General features: G+C 44.4%; 1 protein-coding gene across 1 annotated transcript in view; it reads right to left on the bottom strand.

The window, feature by feature from the left end:
- STX12 (syntaxin 12) overlaps window positions 1-20,065 on the bottom strand; it is a 727,233-nt gene that overhangs the window by 686,449 nt on the left and 20,719 nt on the right. The window lies entirely within an intron of this gene.

The raw sequence follows: 20,065 nt of genomic DNA, 5'->3' as shown, positions 1-20,065 counted from the left end.
CCAGGTATAGGGCATTACAGTAGTCAAGGAGGGACAGAATAAGAGCTCTGGCGAGTGTCAGGCAGCTGGAATCCGACAGGAAGGGTTTAGCTGTGCAGATTAGTTTGCAGGTGTAAGCCGTGGAGGATGCAAAGGAGCTCACTTGTCTTTTAAAGGAGAAATTGGAGTCAAGATAGAATCCCATGTTTTAACCTCCTGTCCGACTTTGATGTTGTTTCCATCAATCATGAAGGAATTGTAGGCCGGGCCGAGCTTCTTTATATTAAGTGAGGTACCTAGGATGAGTTCTGTTTTATCATCATTCAGGCATAGTCCATGAGTGGCCATCCATGCCTGGATGATGATGTACACCCTATTTAACAAGGCCAAATCCTTTCCATAATCTCCAGAAAGCGGAAGGAGGATCGGAGTATCATCTGCATAATTGGTGTAGGTGATACCGAGATGATCCAAATCATCGAAAAGGGGCTTGGTAAATATGTTGTATAGTGTGCGGGAGACACAGGAGCCCTGAGGAACACCGCAGGTGATGGGTATGGGGTCTGCTGCAGCCGTGGGGGAGAAGACCCTCATGGTCCTGCCGTTATGGAAGGATGTGATCCACGTGATGGCCTCCGTTGAGAAGTGAGCTGCAGTGTGGAGGTATGAACATAGGACAGAGTGATCAACCAGATCGAAAGCTGCAGATAGGTCAAGGAGAAGGAGTAAGGCAGCTTGCCCATTGTCTCTGAACCGAATCAATCTGGGCTTTTAAGTCAATGAGAGCGGTTTCAGTCCCATGTTGGGGCCGGAACCCAGACTGTCTAGATCCTAGGAGGTTGTGTTCTTCCAGGTGCTTCTGTATTTGTACATGAGCAACCTTGTCTAGAATTTTTAAGAGAAAGGGAACGGTTGTTATGGGTCGATAGTTTGTGGGTGTGGCAGGGTCGAGGGTAGTTTTTTTCAATAACGGGAGTACCCAGGATTGTTTTAGATTTGTAGGGATAAATCCGGTGGCAAAGGAGGCATTGATCAGTTTTGTGATAAAAAGCCGCAGAAGCTCCTGAAACATTATAAGCATCTGCTTTCAGTTAAATGGAAGAGGATTTTCTTCAACAAAGAGCGCTTCAAAGCCAACTAAAGTAGATTATCTGAATTGTTCACTAACCTGTAAGACATTTCAATGTTTGTTACAAACCGCAATCGCGCTTTTACAGCAGGTTATCAAATTTTAAATCCTAATGCTCAATGTCTCTCTCCGATGGGGAGCAGTGTACGCTATTATTCACAGTGTACAAATCCTTATGCCATTCACAATTTGTGTAGTCGCCCGCAAATTAGATTTTTGTGGAGAATCTTGCTCATCTTCTGCATAAGCTGCTTAAACTGACTGTGGAGTCCCTTCTATACCACTGTTGCTTGTTCTGGTGGTCCATCTTCTAACATCCTCACCAAGCAAATTTCCTTTTTTGCCTCGACTTTGGTCAATTCTTTTTATATTTTTGAATATTGGTGCATCAGTCAAAAAGTAACCACCATCCTCTAAATGAAAAAGATCAATTACCGCCTTTGAAGGTTCAAGAATCAAAATTGTCTCCTGCACACCTTATTCTTTATCAGGCTCCCTATTCCTCTGGCCCTTTCGTACCCCTCCTTTCTTTGTCACAGGGCTATTTTGCTTTTTTCTTAGGCACACCTGAGGATTCGATATTTTGGAGCCATGTATTGAATGTGTAGCAAATTTGTTTGGCACTTCAGATGGGATTAGTGTAGAATTTACTGGCAAAGCTGACAATGTTTTCCTCTGGTTTTTATAACATGGTTTTCTTTCACACCTCTTCAAAACGTCATCCATTCCAACCTCTACTCTTAAATGGACTATTTGTGGCACAAGACGGTCGAGGTAACAAGCTTATTGTGCAAAGTAAAGTTCGATGTCTTGTTAGTCCAGTTATAAAAAAAAAAAAATTCAAAACATGAAAGCAAGGTGTAGGTTTTTAATACCTTTTATTAGACAAAATGAAGACAAGTAAATTGAAAAAAAATGAGTATGCAAAGAGGGAATAATTCATTAGCTTTCATAGTCCCATAGACGTCTTGATGAGATGGTGCAGAGGGAAACAAAGAGTAAAGCAAAGCCATAGCACAGCTAATTCACAAAACAAAGAGAAAGCATTTTAAACATCAGTGGCTGAAGGAACAGTATTCAGGGCAGTTACTTCTAGAATTGCTTTCTTAATCTAAAAGCCCATAGAAATTCACAGAAGTAGGGATCACAACGATTTGAAAACGGTCAACAGTGATGAACGCGTTGCATCTGGAGTTGCTGATCATGTGTTGGAATGTACTTTGGGTCCGAATTGCAGACTTGCCCCTGGCAATGCTTCACGCATTGCTCACTGCAACATTGTGCCCCTTTTTGGAGCTAGAGGCAAAAGAACTGCTTCAGACAACCGAAATTCATATGGGGATGTCACCTCAGCATTCTCTACATTGGCTGACAAGCCGACTTAACAGTAGAAGAATCGCTGAAGCTATTGGAGAGGTTAGTAGTTTTGCTTTATAAAATCGTACAAGCAGCAAATGGCATGTCAATGAGGAAAGAAAGCAGCTGCTAATGCCCAAACAGTGGAGCAACTGACAGTCTATCATCTACACACAACAAGCTCATTAAACCGATCAAAAAGGTTGCATACTGGACTGGTCACTGCTGAGCCCAAATGATGATCGGACAATGCAGCTTCCTTCGTAGAGCAATTGGGGAGTGGAAGGAGAATAGGGGTGGATGGAAAATATGCTGGACAACCCTTCTAGAGGAAACACAAGAATCAGTGTGGTGTGGCTACAAGGAAAACGTACGGGACATTGCAAGTGTCGGAAGGCTGATTTATTGCTTTTTGTATCTGTGGCACACTTTGTGTTATCAGATTTAAAACAGATTTCCTGTGGATAGCACAGTAAATGACAGCTTTGTTTTTAATGGATCAAACATCAAATCATCATTTTAAAATGTTTCCCCCTACAATGCCTAAGCATTGAAAAACAAGAAAAACTCTAATATTATGAACTTTTACACTTTTAGGGTCCAAATAATGCATCATAAACACTCAAATATACACAATTCACCAGAAATGGAGGGAAATATATAGAACCATTTAAAAATTGCTACCAGTTTTTTTTATTTTATTTTAAACGGGACAAATTCGAGATGGCCCTATGGACAGAAATTGTCAATATGTTATGGTCTAAAAGTGTGCCGCAGTTCATGCTTTTGTCAGCAAAGTCATATTTACTTTACCTATCTGAAGAACTATCTGGATATCGGCATTGGGTAAGAGGAAGGTTTAGGGTACTGAAATACAGGGTTGAAATTGCTAGGAGCCCTCTAGTTCCTGCTTCCACACTAGTTGAACCCGGTTAGCTTAAAACCAAGTTACCAGGAACTACTTTGGTCTCCCCAGGACATCTGGTACTTTACAAACATGCATATGTGACATTAACTTTAAATGTCATAATGCTTCTTTGTTTATATTCCCAAACACTCAAATATAATGGATCATACATAATGGGAAAAAAGGTTCAATTGTGCATCTCATGTTGAAGTTCTATTTGCATTGCATTGTATACTCACTCCTGGTGCCCCAGCGGTAGCTCCTGCCTACTGGGTGATGCCTGGCGCCCAGGAGCTTCTTTTGGCTCCCACTCAGAGTTTTAATTTCAAACCCTGAAATCATTAGGCTAGTTATCGGGATTGTCTGATAAACAAAAATAAATAAATTAGATGTCCCTACTATAGGTAGCACCAATGTAAGTTATGTGAACATTTCAAATGCGTACATTTGAAATGTTTAACTTTAATTCTTCATCTTAGGCTTTTACAAAAGTTGCCCATAATTTTGTGTTCTTGGGACATGATTTTACATTTGTATGAATACGATATGGTTATTTGCGGGAAAAAAAAGAAAAAGAAAAAGAAAGTTTTGCACTCTGCATTAAACGCAAATTAAATGAATTAGAAGATTGATCTTGCAGACATACTGCTACTTACAGGTGTGGTGAAAGACCTACCATAGTTTACCACATTACGAAACCACTTGAAAATCTTGGTCACATGTGAGGAAACACAGGGTAATGTAATGTAAACCAATTCATTAAGCGCAAAGGGCCAAGGCCAAAAGGGCATCTGGGCACTGACCACCAGCACAGAAAAGTTAACCAGAGAAAGAAAAGTCAGGCTAAAACAGAAACGTCTTCTGTGCCTTACAAAAACCCATATGGTCCGGGATCTCTCGCAGAAATGTAGGGAGGGAGTTCCACAAGGTGGGCGCTAGCACCGAAAAAGATCGACCACCAGCTTGAGCCTTGCGGAAGCAGGTTACTTCCATCAAATTTACAGAAGTTGACCACAAAGTACGTCTTGGGAGATAGGGAGTCCGTTTAGAATGAAAGAAGGAGGAGAGCCGGCTGGGGGCATTAAGCGCCAGACGTGCTGAAGAATTCTGCAAAACCTGAAGCCGGTGAACCAGGAACTCAGGTTGGCCCAAGTAGATGCCATTGCAATAATCCAATGCGCCCATAATAGAGACTGTGACAACATTAGCGTGAAGCTGTGAAGGCACAAATGGCAACACTTTTCTCAAAAGTCTTATTTCAAAAAGCCCTTTGGCAAAATGCCCCTCTCTGGAACCAGAGGGGAGGAGCTTAAACCCAAACTCTTAACCAAGGGACTGGGAGCAGGGCAGTCTCCCAGCAATTCCAGACAGAAATCAGAATGCCAGGAGGGAGCATTTGGTGGATCAGCAATCATAATCTCGGTTGTGTCACCATTGAGCGTCAACCAATTTTCAGACAATCAGCCTCCACTGTAGGCCAAACAGGATTTCAGTTTGGAAGGGGGATGGGATACCGGGGCATTCAGTCTAAACACTAGTAGTAGGTAACACCCGCTTCCACAGTGCATTATGTCTCTGGATTCTAGGGTCATTAAAATATGATATTGGGACATCTACAAACAAATACCATAACATTAGCCCTTTCTCAACATTAACAACTAATATTTTGAAATAAAATCCAGCTGTGGCACCAAGGCCTACTGTCCCCCTTAGAGATGCATTTAACATAAGGTAGATTTTGCAGACACACCCTTTTCCTAGTTGTTGTAGTGGCCCATTGGCACCAGCAGGTACAGGTGCTTCTTGCAGCCACTGTAGCCATGCCCAGAAGACACCGATTATTTTTCTATTTTTATCATCATCAACTTAAAATGATTTGCAGAAGAAATGTATGTTATGTTGCCTGTGCGCCACTGGAGTCCACTCTATCTTCTACAGGCACTATTGTAGGCCAAATGATCAGCATACCCCCCTTGGTGGCGTTTGATGTGGCACCTACTTAAGAGTTGCTAGGAAGAGAAGGGGAAGATTGTCAGTTGGATACTCTGTACTAGTGCATCCGCATGACCACCGGCCAGTTTAGGATAGATTACTGTGAGCATGCTGAATGAAAACGCACTTGTTTTCAGCTGCAAGCAAAGGATGTCTGGGTTTAGCATCGTTTTGGTGTCATGTGCTAGGTCACGCAAATCCATTTTAGCTGAAGCATATGAATAGGAATTTGTGTTTTAAAAAAATATATATAAAAAAAGACTTGGCTTGAATACTAGTGAACTTGTACACATTCTTTTCGGCTTCTAATTGGAAGCAGCTAGCAGACATACATGTGATCTTTTTTTGTATGTTGCACAAGTTGACCATTCTCCTGAACAACTGCCTCCTATTCAGTTTCCGTTTGCTTAAAAATGAAGCCTGCCGTGGGGCATGCTGTAACTTTTCATGGGTTTTCCTTACATAATCACCCTACGTCTGCACGATAGAAGGCAGAAAGAAGTCTATGTTGATTAAGCGGCCAGCCTACTCACCACTCGACCTAAAGGAGGATGACTTACCTGCTCAGATTACGTTTGTAATGTTTTTGTGACAGCCGTTTTAGTATAGACAGTATATTTTACACACGTTTTGTCCTTTGAAAAAAATGGAGATGCTGGTGTGCTCTCTACTAATCAAAACAATGACGCCATGGCCTGACAACACCTGCCTTATGCTTTCATATTAGTTTAATGTGTTTTAACACAAGTATGACTTTTTGACTTAAATTTATGTAGAGCACATGGTATTTGTGTCCCCCCTATTGGGTTCTTGCCCTCAACACAACCTACCACCACTGCCCCCATGGAGCCATGTGCCACTATAGGAATCCCAGAGGTAAAAAAAAAAAAGAAAACATGCTGCACGTAGTTGCTATTATAAGAGCTGTTCTAAGGTACAAATACCTTTTGTTCCATCATTAATCATGAAGAACATTGACATTTATTGTATTTATCAGGAAAGCAGTCAATCCAATGTATCGATCAAAAGAAAGCTAGTGTAAAAAAAACATAAGAGTGGTTCTTTATACAGTGGTACTCAAAACAGATTGTAATATAAATACCAAATAAATGGAATTAAAAGTCCCGGGGGGGGGTGTGGCCAGCAGCGACATGAGGAAGACGTGAGGAGCGCGAGCTCCCGTGGTCGCAACACCTATCCTGTTCTAAAATCCTGCTTTTTGGCACCTAAAAGCACAAAAACACAACTGAGGAGTGCAGGACACCTTGGAGCAGAAGAGGAGTGGGAAATCAGAGCGAACAACGCCGCCTGGGACATGAAGAACTTTGCGCGCTCGACGAGCTGCTGGCTCCAAAAATGACCGCCCTCACATGAAGCAACACACACTTGGAGCCCGCGGCAGAGAGCCCCAGGTGCAGCGACACCCTGCCCAACACCTACCTGCTTGACTGGGACAACGAAGGTGCGGAAGAGGGCAGCGCCCCGCTGGCGTGCGTCTCCCTGACCCGGCTCGAATCAGCCTGTGTCCACCCAAAGGAGGCCTCTGTGTGACTCTTGCACGGGACCTCTGCAGGAGGAAGACCCGCCTGGCGAGAGAAGTTTGCCCATGCGAGCGGGAGCTCTGCGAGAGATAGGCCAGCTGCACAGCGGACCGAGGGATCTCCAAAGCGGTCCCGCGTAACGCGCGTGCGACCCACAACGAGCTGCCTTGAGAAGGCGTTAGTGGACTCATTGTCCGGCGACGCACATATCTGGTTACAGAACCCAGACCACACGGTGCCAGCCCGCTGGGAGAGAAACGGTGGAGCCGCGGCGCCCCCACACTCACCGAAGCCAGAAACTCCTGAAGGTGGGGGACCGGAGCTCCGGCATTCGGCCATCATAATCCGGAGCCCTCATTAGCAATGGGCGTCTCGAGCAAGCGGGGTGGACGCTCAGCGGAGAAGTAACCCCCTACCTTAAGAACGGTGAGCGGGCATATTGCACGAACACAAACACTGCACAGCCACGCTAAACAGCGGGCTGGAGCCGAAGCAGAGCACAACAGCCTGTGCCAAGTGGACCCAGAGGGACGGACGGGGCATCCCGTTGAACAGTGGCGCCAATCTGACTGCTAGGATTATAGACGCCCCGCACCCTGGGAAGCGGTGAGACAACAACACGCTGCGAGTGTGAGACCACAGCGAGTATCACCGGTTTAACATGGAGTGAATGCGGCACGGCATCTGTGGCCCAAAGATACAACAGGGAATATGGGGAAGGACAAAACCAAGAGGCTCCCCACACAGAGCAGAATGGACCAATATACTGTTCCCCCCCCAACACTGGCTCCCGACCCTCACTCAGCGACTATGGAAGAAGGGCAGGCCGACCACGCAATCTCCCTGAGGGACATCATGGCCGCCATAGCGAACTCCCGCACGTCAATGGAACAAAAAATGGACAGGATAAGTCTGGACGTTTCCCTCCTCAGACACGATCTTCAAAAACTAACGGCATGTACGGGTGACGCTGAGCAGAGAATCTCAAATAGAGGAAGGAGTATGCGATATGCAACAGCAGTTCAGAAGCGTCACGTCGAAACTCAAAGTGCTGGAGAGTCGAATTGAAGATGGGGAGGGGCGCTCGAGGCGAAACAACGTGCGCATACTCGGCATACTCGAGAAAGCCGAGGGAGCCTCTATGGAGCTCTTCCTTGAGCAGTGGATATCGGACACATTCGACCTGGACTCCTTCTCCAGGTTCTTCTCTATTGAGCGTGCACACAGAATGCCCACGGGCAGGCCGATACCTGGGGCCCCCCGCGCACAGTGATCGCAAGATTTCTAAATTACAGAGACCGTGATGCCCTACTACAGTACGCACGAGCCAGCGGCTCGATCACCTTTAATGGATCAAAAATTGCCTTCTTTCCTGATTTCACGAGAGAAGTGCAGAAGGCGAGGCAGTCCTTGGCATTGGGGGGTCAAGTATGGGCTGCTCTTCCAGGCATAGCTCAAGATCTACCATAAAGGAACATCGGTCCATTTTAATAACCCCAAAGAAGCATGGCGTTGGGCTGTACAACACATAGAAGGTGATTGGTCAACTGCTCGCAGCAGCGGGGACAGGAATAACAGACCCCCCCGGTCAACAACGTCCGCCCAGACAGCCACCGGCACAAGATCCCTCGGAAGATATTGGCGGATGACACCCTGTCTCCACCTCTGAAAATGCACCAAAACAAGGCAGTGAGTAAATATTGAACCACCTGACTGTATGCCACACACTGGTACACCGACCACAGGCCAACACACCTTTCTAAGTTGCGGTCGCGAGGAAGACCCGCAACCTCACAGCGAAGGGCCCCCCCCACAGCCACACCACAGAATAGTCTTAGAGGAGCTAGCCCGAGAGGTATACCGTTGGGGAGCACCACAGAAACTTTAATTCAGATTATTGCATGTAAGGTGTCCAGTTGACACCACAAGTTTAAGATTCGGGCGAACGATGCTTCTAGTTGGGAGGAGTATAGGGTGGGGGGTAGAGGGTTTGTTAAGTTTAGTTAAATATGGGACCAGTCAAACACACACTATAGCAAGGCTGCGTAAGATGGGGAAAACTCATGGACGAAAACCCGGCCCGCGCGCAACGCTGTCGGAACTAGTACACAACCCTAATACCGCAAGCTGACATGGCAGCACAGAGCTCCAATACCAACAACTTTAGAACGCTCAAGTTCATGACATGGAATGTCAACTGCCTTGGCAACGCAATCAAGCGCCGCTTGGTACGGCAATTTCTTAACAGACAGGCACCAGACATAGTGTTCCTATCCGAGACACACCTTGCGGGCACGGAATGTACCCTATTCAAGCGCACAAACTACAAGTTGACACTACACGCAGGCTTCACGATGGGCTAAAGGGGCGTCAGGGTCCTAATACACAAAAACCTCCCCTTCTACCTCAACACAGTCACTCACGACACCAATGGCAGGTACATATATGTCACAGGCACGCTTTGGGAACAGACCATTACATTACTAGCTATCTACGCACCGCCAACCCTACTAGAACCACAACTCATGGATATTGGCCCGCTGATTACAAATGATACCTCCGACATCATGGTACTGGGAGGTGACTTCACTGAAGTCATGGATGCAACCCTGGATCGATCACACTTACGCAATAGGAACCCCATTGTACCCACTAAGCTAGCCACATTCACCAACGCGCTTGGCCTGTGCGATATATGGAGAGACCTCCACCCAAACACTAGAGAATATTCATTCCACTCCGGAGCACATGCTTCGCTATCCAGGCTGGATTAATTCCTCATCCCATCTATTGAAATACACAGAGCTCAGGAGATAAACCTGCTCCCTAGGGGCATCTCTGACCATTCCCCGCTGGAGTTAAAACTCACAACATCCAGGCCGCTCCCTCCACGGAGCTGGCGCCTAAACAATTACTATCTGGGTGATCCGGAACTAGTAGATAAGCTCCAGGAGGCCACCAATACATACTTTGAGTTAAAAACGGAGAATGCACCAGACCCAGTGACCCTGTGGGAGGCCTACAAGACAGAGCTAAGAGTTGAACTTATATCATGGACAACTGCAAAAAAGAAAAAGCACCTCCGTAAGACACTCGAAGCGGAACAGCAAGTGAAGCAGGCAGAGGAAAGGCACATAATGGAAGACTCGCCAGACACAAACCGCGGACTGCTTCTAGCTCAGAAGAGGCTCCAAAACATAGCAATGGACAATGCTAGACACGCACACACCGCGATGCGAGCAAGAATCTACGAAACAGGAGACAAAGCTGGTAAAATGCTCATGTGGTTGGAACGGAAGGAGCAGGGACGCAGCCACGTACGGCAGCTACAAATAGAGGGGCCAAACCCGCTGGTGACCAGGACATAACGCAAGGCTTTGCGGAGTACTACGCTGAGCTCTACAGGAAACCCACGACTCCGATAGACACTACCATCATGGAGGAAATTGACATCCCTACCCTAAACGCGGTGCAAAAGGAGGTATTGGAGAAGGACATCACGGAGGATGAGCTATTGAACGCCATGTCTGGCCGGCAAGTCCCCAGACCCAAATGGCTTCCCAGTCGAACTATGGCAGAAGATAGGAACCAATGCGATTGGCCCACATCTACTCCGGATGTACCAACATTCACGAGAGAAGGGCATCCTCCCGTCAGACTTGCGAGAAGCAACAATAATAGCAATACCAAAACCGGATAAACCCCCTGAACATTGCAGCTCGTATAGGCCTATTTCACTCATAAACAGCGAAACTAAAATATTGGCGAAACTCCTAGCAGATCGTCTACAGCAAGTAATCCCCTCCCTGATCCACCCAGACCAATGCGGCTTCATGCCACAGAGATCGAAGCGCATGAACCTCCGCAGACTGCACTCAGCCCTGGAAAGAGCGAACACTATACAAGGCCCTCTTGCCCTACTAGCAATAGACTTTGAAAAGGCCTTCGACTCAGTGCGATGGGAAGCCGCCTGGAACATAATGCACCGCATGGGCTTCGGCAAAAACTTCATGAGCTGGGTGCAACTGCTATACAAATACCCAGTAGCCAGGACTAAGGTTAATGGCTGGCAATCAAACTCCTTCAGCCTGGGGAGAGGCACAAGGCAGGGCTGTCCACTTTCGGCCATGATCTTCGCGATCGAACCCTTGGCAATCCTCCTGCGAAACACTCCAACCTGGGAGGTCTTTTGCTGGTCTTCAACCTGGGAAGACAGAGCATCGCTCTATGCGGATGATTTGCTCATCTATCTGAAGGACCCAGACAATTCCTGTCCCAGAGTCACGCATATGTTAGAACGATATGGAGCATTCAGCGGCCTACGAGTGAACTGGGACAAATCCATCCTATTTCCCATAGATGGTACGTCAGCGACGAGCCAAGCAGCCGGCCCTTACCAAACTGAAACAGTACAGTTCAAATACCTTGGGATACACATCACGAGACATCTCGCCAACTACACATCCTTGAACCCCCCCCCCCTTGTAACTAGGTTCGCGGAGGACACGAGTCACTGGATCTCTTTGCCACTGACGCCGATGCGTAGAGCCGCCCTGTTCAAAATGATCGCCCGGCCCAAATTCTTGTATAGCCTGCAAAACGCCCCACTCTACATCCCGCACCAGGAATTCCACAAAATTGATCCCATCCTCCGGAGGCTGTTATGGGGCGGGAAGCATCCGCGGATTGCTCTCTCCACTCTTCAGAGGTCCATCTGGGAGGGAGGGATTGGGCTACCCAGACTACATTCATATTACTGGGCTAGCCAAATGGCAGTGGTAAACGACATGCTCCATGGGGACGAGAGCCTCCCACACATCAAAGGGATTAACGTGAACAACATAACAACACCATTGGAGCACTTGTACAGCAGACTGAGCTGCACACCAAAAGCGGACATGGCCACGCACGTTACAAGAATCTGGAGGGAAGCACACCGATACCTGGGGTGGGATGGGACATTGACACTAGCCCAGCCCTTGTGGAACAACAGGTACCTTCCTGAAATACAAAAACTGCCCAGATGGCCCGAATGGGCCCAACGACAAATCACCAGCATCGGAAAAAAGTGATACGAGAGGACAAGCGGATACCGTTTGAGACTCTACACACAGAATTTTCCCTCCCAGCCACAGAAAGATACCATTATACACAACTGAAGCAAGCTTGGAGTGCCCACCGGCAGATCACACAAGACATACCAGATAGCTCTCCACTAGAGCGCAACATAGCACTAGACCGAGTCGAGCAGAAGGTCACCTCAACCATACACAACGTAATAACATCCTTTGCGACACCCGAACTGACCAGTCTGAAAGCCAAGTGGGAACGAGACGTGGGACCAATCCAACCAGAAGACTGGGTTGAGGCCCTGATGTACCCTCGCGAGGTGACAATCTCCTCAAAACTTCGTCTGGTCCAACTCAAGATTCTGCACCGGATTTACTATCCAAGAGTAGCTCTCTTCCGATGGGGTAAGACAGCGGATGCATGATGTCTACGCTGCAAGCGCGAGGAAGGTACTTACTTTCATATCCTATGGGAATGCGATAACATTCAGCGGCTCTGGCAGAAATGCTGTGACAAACTGTCCAGCGTCATAGGCAAGACTATACAGAGATGTCCAAAGCAAATCCTTCAAGGGATCTCCAGTGAAACCGACCTGTCCTGTTACGAGAAACTGCTCTGGTCAACGGCAGCGGCGGTACTCAGGCGGAACATTGCACAACTGTGGGGATCGGAGCACACACCTAGCTATGACCAATGGGTCACAGACGTGGACATTTGCAGCGCAATGGAACGCCGAGTATACGCAACGAGGGGCTGCCCGCAAAAAGCGAACAAAATATGGAATCGGTGTGAGGAGGCCAACTAGACGCCAGATGAAGCGCTGCAGGTACCGAAATAAAAGGCAGCTGCACGCGGCCGAGTTGAATGCGACAGTAATGATTAAACTGTGCCATGAGTTGCCCTTGCTATACTTTAACGGTCCGTGGGACCATGGTTCCTGATGTTGTGTTCTTTGTTTTATTGTTGTCCTTCTATCTCTCTCTACTCACCTCCTGGACATGTTGCCTCCATATATGCTTCTCCCCCCCCCCCCCCACCCTCTTGTAATACAGAGAGATGATTGTAATGTTGTTTTTATGTTCAAAACCAATAAAATCTTTGATTTAAAAAAAAGTCCCAGGGGACACCTCTTGGTATTTCCAAAACTACTACACACGTTGGAAATTAATATAGTAAAACATCAAGGCAGTTCCTGGCACTGTATGGGAAGAGGAACTAGTAATTCATTAAGAATAATAAACTGGTCTTCATCTGTGTTCGAGACTAGGATCCCTAACATCATTTGTAAAGCCACGTGCGCACAGATAACCGGAACGAATACAAATGGTAGTAAAAACGCTACCCTCATGTGAAAGGTTTAGAGCTGTAGGGTGAAGTAGCACGTCTCTTATCCATCTGCTTCTCTGTGCAATTTGACAGCCATAAATGTGCATCACATAAGATTATTTGTACACATAAGATCTATAAAGCAAAAGAAATGTATTTTGTTTGGGGCCCGGGTTTTGCCCCGAGGAATGTTATGGTGATGGCACATGAATCCGTGTCTTTGCACCTGGTTTCAAAGACTACGTGAAAATGGAGATTGGGGAACTAATTCATAGAAGCGTTTTATAATGGCAAAACCCCATTGGAAATAAAGAACACCTTTCAAAAGGGTGCATGTACAGTTCGGCATTGGATGATACTCTATTCGCCTCGTCTTTCCTCAGTACTGTTCAAGAATGGAACCTTCAGCTGTTAATATTCCCCATAATTACTCTCCACCTCGTCTCACCACTTCTCCCCACCACTCCTCAATCAGAAATGCGCCCGTTTCATGAAACCTCACCTTTAACATCCCCACCCTACCCTACCTCCACGGCACTTTGAAGCAATGCTTTACTTGAATGTGCGCGATACAAACCTCCAGTAAAATAAAACATATTAAATAAACATAGGTCAGATTGCACTTCCATATGTTACAACGGTTATCAACACTTGTTTGTGCACTTTTAGGACCATAATGCTACTCAGGCTATACATTATTAGTAGTCCATTTATGGGTTCTATGAAGGTTTGCCCAATTCTTTTTACCGAACCACACTTTCACTGAATTGTTTTTTAACCGCAAAATACAGGGTGAATCCTGCGCACCCGCAATTATAACCCCAACCGCTCCTGTTCTATACATTGTAGCCCAATTTAGCACCTGTATTTTGTGGTAAAAAATTCAGTAAATATAATCCGCGAAATTGTAGGTTGGTAAAAAGCGTGGAATACCCATTTATGTGTCAACGTATTATCGTACCCAGGTTTAATTTTCAGATATTTGTTTATAGATTAACTGTGCCTTAACATATGAAGAATTATGTGGATCCCAGAGTGCAAGCCATTAAGAATATGGCAAGATGTAAAACAGTTTGCAAAGTGTGGAACCCCACAGGCCGCAAAATCAGAGAAATCTGGGGAAAAGGCATCATAATATGGAGTTTAGATAAAGAGTGAAAATGCTAATAAAGAGTATGCACCCTGGCAATCCCTCCATACAATGAAGATAAGGTTTTTAGCTACACATCGGCCAGACCCACATTTTGGTTGCGTTTTCAAAGAAATACACAATATGGTCCGTCTATGGCACACTAGGCAGACAGTATGCCAGGGTTTGTTTCTAAAGACAATGCTGAAGATACCGCTTAGAGCCACAAAGCCATATATAGAGTGCTGTTCTTCATCATTATATATTAAGCCAACATAATAAGAACAATGTATGGCACTGTGGGATTGTCGCTAATAGTTTTTATTTTTTTATTTTTTATTAATAGCATGCAGATGACCTCTTTATAGGTCTTATTTGCATATACAAGTTATCCATCACATTACAACAAAACAAATGAAAAACAGTGAATATATAAAATGTCAATTCACTACCATATATACAAATCCTCAATTATCTTAAAAAACACATTATTCAATTTCACAATGTAACATATCAAATTAAAATAATTTCCTTGAAGAAATTGAACCACGGGGTTTGCATACAGTAGCTTGCATCATTGTTAGATTTACAGAGGTGTTGCCTCAACTTCTGCAAAATCTCAGACTCCATCAGAATATGTTTTATGGTTTTTAACTTCAGCTCACCACACATACAACAATACTATTTTGCATTGGGATGCAAATCCGTCCACTCAATAGTTCTCTAAAATCCCAAATGAACAACTGACAATTATGATGATTATCTCTTCCTCATCACAGGCCTTAGTCTGAAGCAAGGAGACACCCGTATACAGGCTAATTTGGAAGCCACCTAAAATAGCACGTTTGAAATATTAATTGAAAAGATGTCCTTGGTTCTTTTCCTTAACCTCCACCCTTTTCACCAGGAGAAAGAAATAGCCCTCCGATTCACTGGGTCTACTCTTTTGCTTTCCAGTGTCCACTGGATTCAGGTTTACAAAGCTTTTACAATGTGGACAAGCGTAACTTGTAAATACCATCATTTAAAACATAAGAAATTAAAAAAGTATCACACCAGAGCAAAGTAAAAAAAAATAATAATAATAATAATAATAATTCACTGAGTCCCTAGTGACCAAACAGTGAGAATTAAAAAAACATGCAGTGTCCTAGGTGATCAAATAGTGTTATTTACAAGATGTAGTTGGTACGTGCATTATTGCAAATTCAGAACAGTGATCATGCAGATTTAGGAGGTTGGACTCAAGTGATAGTTCTGCATGCATGTGAAACGGAATTAAGTAGTTACACAGGGCAGATTGGATGGCCCTAGCACCCAACAGGACCAAACAGAACCTTACCTTGTCTGTGCAAGCCTTTGCTGTGGACGTCAGGTGGTAGGTTGGCTCTTGACAGTGATTTACTGGATGACACAAAGGCTAGCCGGGCTAATGAGGAAGCTGCCAGATTCCAAAATGGCAGCTCAGATTGGACAAAGGCCAAGCACACATGCAGTGATCTACTTCAGCTGAACCACAACTTCACCAGGGAAGAGTCAGCAAGGATGGTTGGTGGTGACTGCACATTCTTGAGGTGCAACGAAGAACTCACTGAGGGTGGCAGAAACTATTACATAAATCAGGAATGCAGGTACGAACCAAGGCCATTTCTTTGTGCAGGCAATGTGGGAGGCTGCCCATGGTACCTGAGCTTTAGGGGGCAGGATCAGCTATTCCCAGAATTCTAGTTCCCAACACTCAAGAGACTAGCTTTCAGGCTCAACCTGGAAGAGCTCTGTTACCGTTTGTCTTACTTTATTCCATTTTGCACTTCGAGCACAAAAAGTTGAAGTGCAGCACAGAGCCTTGCACGGGGGTCTGCCCATTAACTATGAAACCCATCTTCATTATCAGCAGAGCATTTTAAATGGGAAGTGATGAGTAGCAGATGACTGCAGACACAGTAATTAGTGCCGAACTGAGAGTCACTATTGTCTATGCCATGCCCCCTTAAAGTGTAAATGCTGGGTGGTTAGAAAAATGGGAGGGGTTCATAACAAGCTTTGTGGTGTAAAACTAGAAACTAGTCCTTCAAACAGGTGACCTTATCATGCATTTTATTTCACTGTGTGCATTTAAGTCTGATTTTACATTGGTTAACCCTAGTATAATGTTACCTTGCATGCTGGTACTTTTAGTCTTCCATCAGCAGCGGGTAAAGGCATAAATCATACTCTTTTTGCTCTGATAATGTCCCCTGGGAAAAAGTCACCACATGGTGACTTCTTTGCCCCTGCACCACTAAAAGCCTTCCCCACATATTGTAGGACAAGTACACATTTCTATTGCAACTCCACTCCCAGAATTTTTGGGGAAAGTGCTTGATTTTCGTGGGAGTGCAAATGTCGCCTGCTGGCGACCTTTTCCCAGATGACATTATCACTGGATACCTGTGTGAGTTACTATAATGATTACATACTATCAGGTTGGTTTATGTGTTTGTGTACTTTTTATGTTAAAACAAAGTTATTTTAGCTCTTTAAACCAAAACAATAATGAATGATTGAACTAACCAAAGAGGGAAAGATATGTGGTCATGTGCCTAAATTGCAGATACCTTACCTTGCTACACCACTTAATGTGGGTTATCCTGGGCTAGTCATAATATCACAGTGCTATATGCCGAATCGGGAATTCCTAGAAATTATTCTCATCTTTTACTTAACTATAATGTAGCAACAACAGTTATCGCTTGTGGATAGTGAAAGTGTTTTTTGTTGCAACATGGTCACCATATAAAGAAACGTTTGTGGTTTCCAAATTTGTGGTCGGTTGCATGTAGGATCCTGGTCACATCTCCAGTTGGTGATTTTTTATTAGGATTGTTACCGGTCCACATTTAGGCCGGACTGGAAGTTTTTCTAGCGCTAGATCTAGACTGCCAAATTTCTCCTCTATGCTAAACATTGCCGATTTCTGCCCGTGCTGCTAAGCTCGCCGTCACCATCCCTGCTAAATGGGATCGATTAAGTTAGGTTTGGTGCCCAGTCACTCACATGTCTTTAATTCATTCTGAACCCCCAGATGTGAAGCACTTAGGCTTCCTGAATAGAGGAAGACGCAACCCCTTAAGAACTCACCAGGAATTTGCAAAAGGGGCCATTTAGGGCCTTAATAAAGCAAGTTGCAATGAATTAAAACAAACAGGTAATTAAATGGGACAAAACATACATTTTCCCCATCTTTAAATGTGCTATTTGTATCATGCAGATTAGCCCCGTTTTGTGCAGTTAATACATATTTTATGTCGAGGTTGGGCGCTTCATAGCCAAACTGGGGATGTGTTTTGTACGCTGAAACACGCTGCATCTGCTCCTGCAGGCTGTAAGCAGAGATGTATTAACTCAGAGTCTGAGCTAGACATTACTGCTTTCTCCGCCCGTGCTGCATAGACTCGCCACCGCCACCCCAATCCAGGCAGCATGGTAGTGCTACATCCAAAACGTGCAGGCTTTTATTTGGGCATTTGGCGGATTTATATATTATAGGCAGATCACTCAAGTACCCTTGCTTGCGACTTTGAAGGCATTAAACGTAAATTCGCATACAGTGCCTTCAAATTTCCCCAGCCCATGTTTTAGTGTATGCAATCTGGATTATGCCGCTTTGCTTTTCCCATTTTGAATTCAGGACTTCAAGTCCCAGAATTCAAAGCAAACTCTAAAACTGCATGACCTACTCATACATGGGGAAGCTTGAGCTCTGTTTAATGATGACCAACTGTGTTGTTTTACCGTCTATTGTAAGTAACACTCTCCCCAGAGAGTATAATTTAAGAACACATTTGATTTTACTTGAACTATGTTATTTCTAGTCCCTATTTAAGGAGTAAATCTGTTCCAATGACAAGATACAGCATTCTCAATTGTCTGGGGTTTTCACAGGTTCCTCAACTATAACTAAGTCAGGCAGATGTTGCCCACCCGCTGCTCTTTTCTCTTTTGCATTCCTTCAAAAAAGAGCAAAACTACAAGTCCCACGACGCAAAGAAACCAAACATTAAATGTGTCACACAGGCCTGATATGGGCTTATTTAAATGCCCTGGACACTGGCCTGTGAATTAAATGCTAGCAGTCGAATCAAATCATTCCATGTGTTCACCAAGACTTATTTGAATATCATGGCTTCAAAGAAACCTTTAATACACCGATCAATATTGTACATCAAGCAGCGAATTGCATCTGTTATAAACATTAAGACTAAACAGAAATTAATAAACAGATATTACAAGGTAAAAAACCAAACCGACAATACATTACCCATCTAATGACTAAATACAAACAAAATCAACAGATAATTACACAGTAAAAAAATAAAAACATTAAAAAAAAAAAAGAAAACGACCCCACATTACCCATCATTACATGGAAAAAGAGTATGGCAAGGGCTGGCCCATTTATATTTGTGGGCTAGGCTTCTAAGCCAGTTGGTACATTAAGCAAACGTGGTAACTAATTGTGAGGGGAGGCAGTGAAAATCGATTATAAGAAAACATTTACGGTCTTTAATGGCTTTTGGCTCTTGTAATAACTAGAACATGATTGTCATGTGCTTTTGGAGTTTGCTTCCCTTTTGGCAAAAGGGGCAGTGAAGTCAGTGACTTCTTGTGGAAGAAGGGAGGAGTAGTATGTCCTTGTTCCGAAGAAAGGAGACCGGGTTACGGGTCATCCTTGACCTCCGGTTCTTGAACAAGTAACTGTGAAAGGGCAATCACAATGGTGACCTTGAGGCAAAGCCTCAAGGCTTTACATGATAAGAAATGGTTGATATCAGTGGACCATAAAGATGCTGATTTTCATGTACAGATCTTTTCCAACTTGATGTCATCTGGGGCTTGTCGCAGGAGGGAGAAAATTCACCTTTTTTCTCTATTGCTCCAGGAAAGCCAAGACAAATAAAGCATTAAATCAAACCATCAGCCAATCTGTGCCCACCCAAATAACTAGTGCATAAGGTATGGGGCAGGTTTAAACGGGGACCTACATTTTAGAGGTCAGTGGAGACTGCTGCGTGGTTGGAGGTTTTCTGTTAAACCCTAAACAAAATAGCAATTGATGTAGCTGGGTACCGCCAGCACCAGGCGCTATTCCAAAAAATGTATCATTCAGTTTCAATTCAAGTACATAATGGTATTGCTTAATCTATAGATAACACAGTTCAAAGTATTCTTCATCCAAGGTTTTAATTCCCTGTCATTCACATTTGAACAGCTGATGCGTATTTTTCGAAAGAAACGTCTTTTCAAGGCTGTTTCCATGTCATTAGGTAATCAATTGAGTCGTTACACTGCATAGTTATTGTAGAAATCATACAAAAATAAAGAAATGACTGCCTGGTAATTATTTGTATTGGCATGACTATCACGACAAAATTACATACAAGATGTGGGAGCTGGGGGAGAAATAATGGAAACAAAGTAGATATATGCACATTAGTCAATACACTCATTGTTATGTGCATTTGAAGCAACAACTAACATTCATTATTGGTGTTTAGCCTTTCATGAAATGTACTGTTCATAAGCAAATCAAGGATGTCTGCAAATGCTCCGTAATTGTAATAAATATGTTGCACAAACAAATGGGACTAAATTCT

The sequence above is a fragment of the Ambystoma mexicanum genome, chromosome 11 (assembly GCF_040938575.1).
Source record: "Ambystoma mexicanum isolate Mex_15411 chromosome 11, UKY_AmexF1_1, whole genome shotgun sequence".
NCBI classification, from domain to species: Eukaryota; Metazoa; Chordata; class Amphibia; order Caudata; family Ambystomatidae; genus Ambystoma; species Ambystoma mexicanum.
The sequence above is the reverse complement of the archived record's forward strand: the minus strand, read 5'-3'. Positions and strand labels throughout refer to the sequence as shown.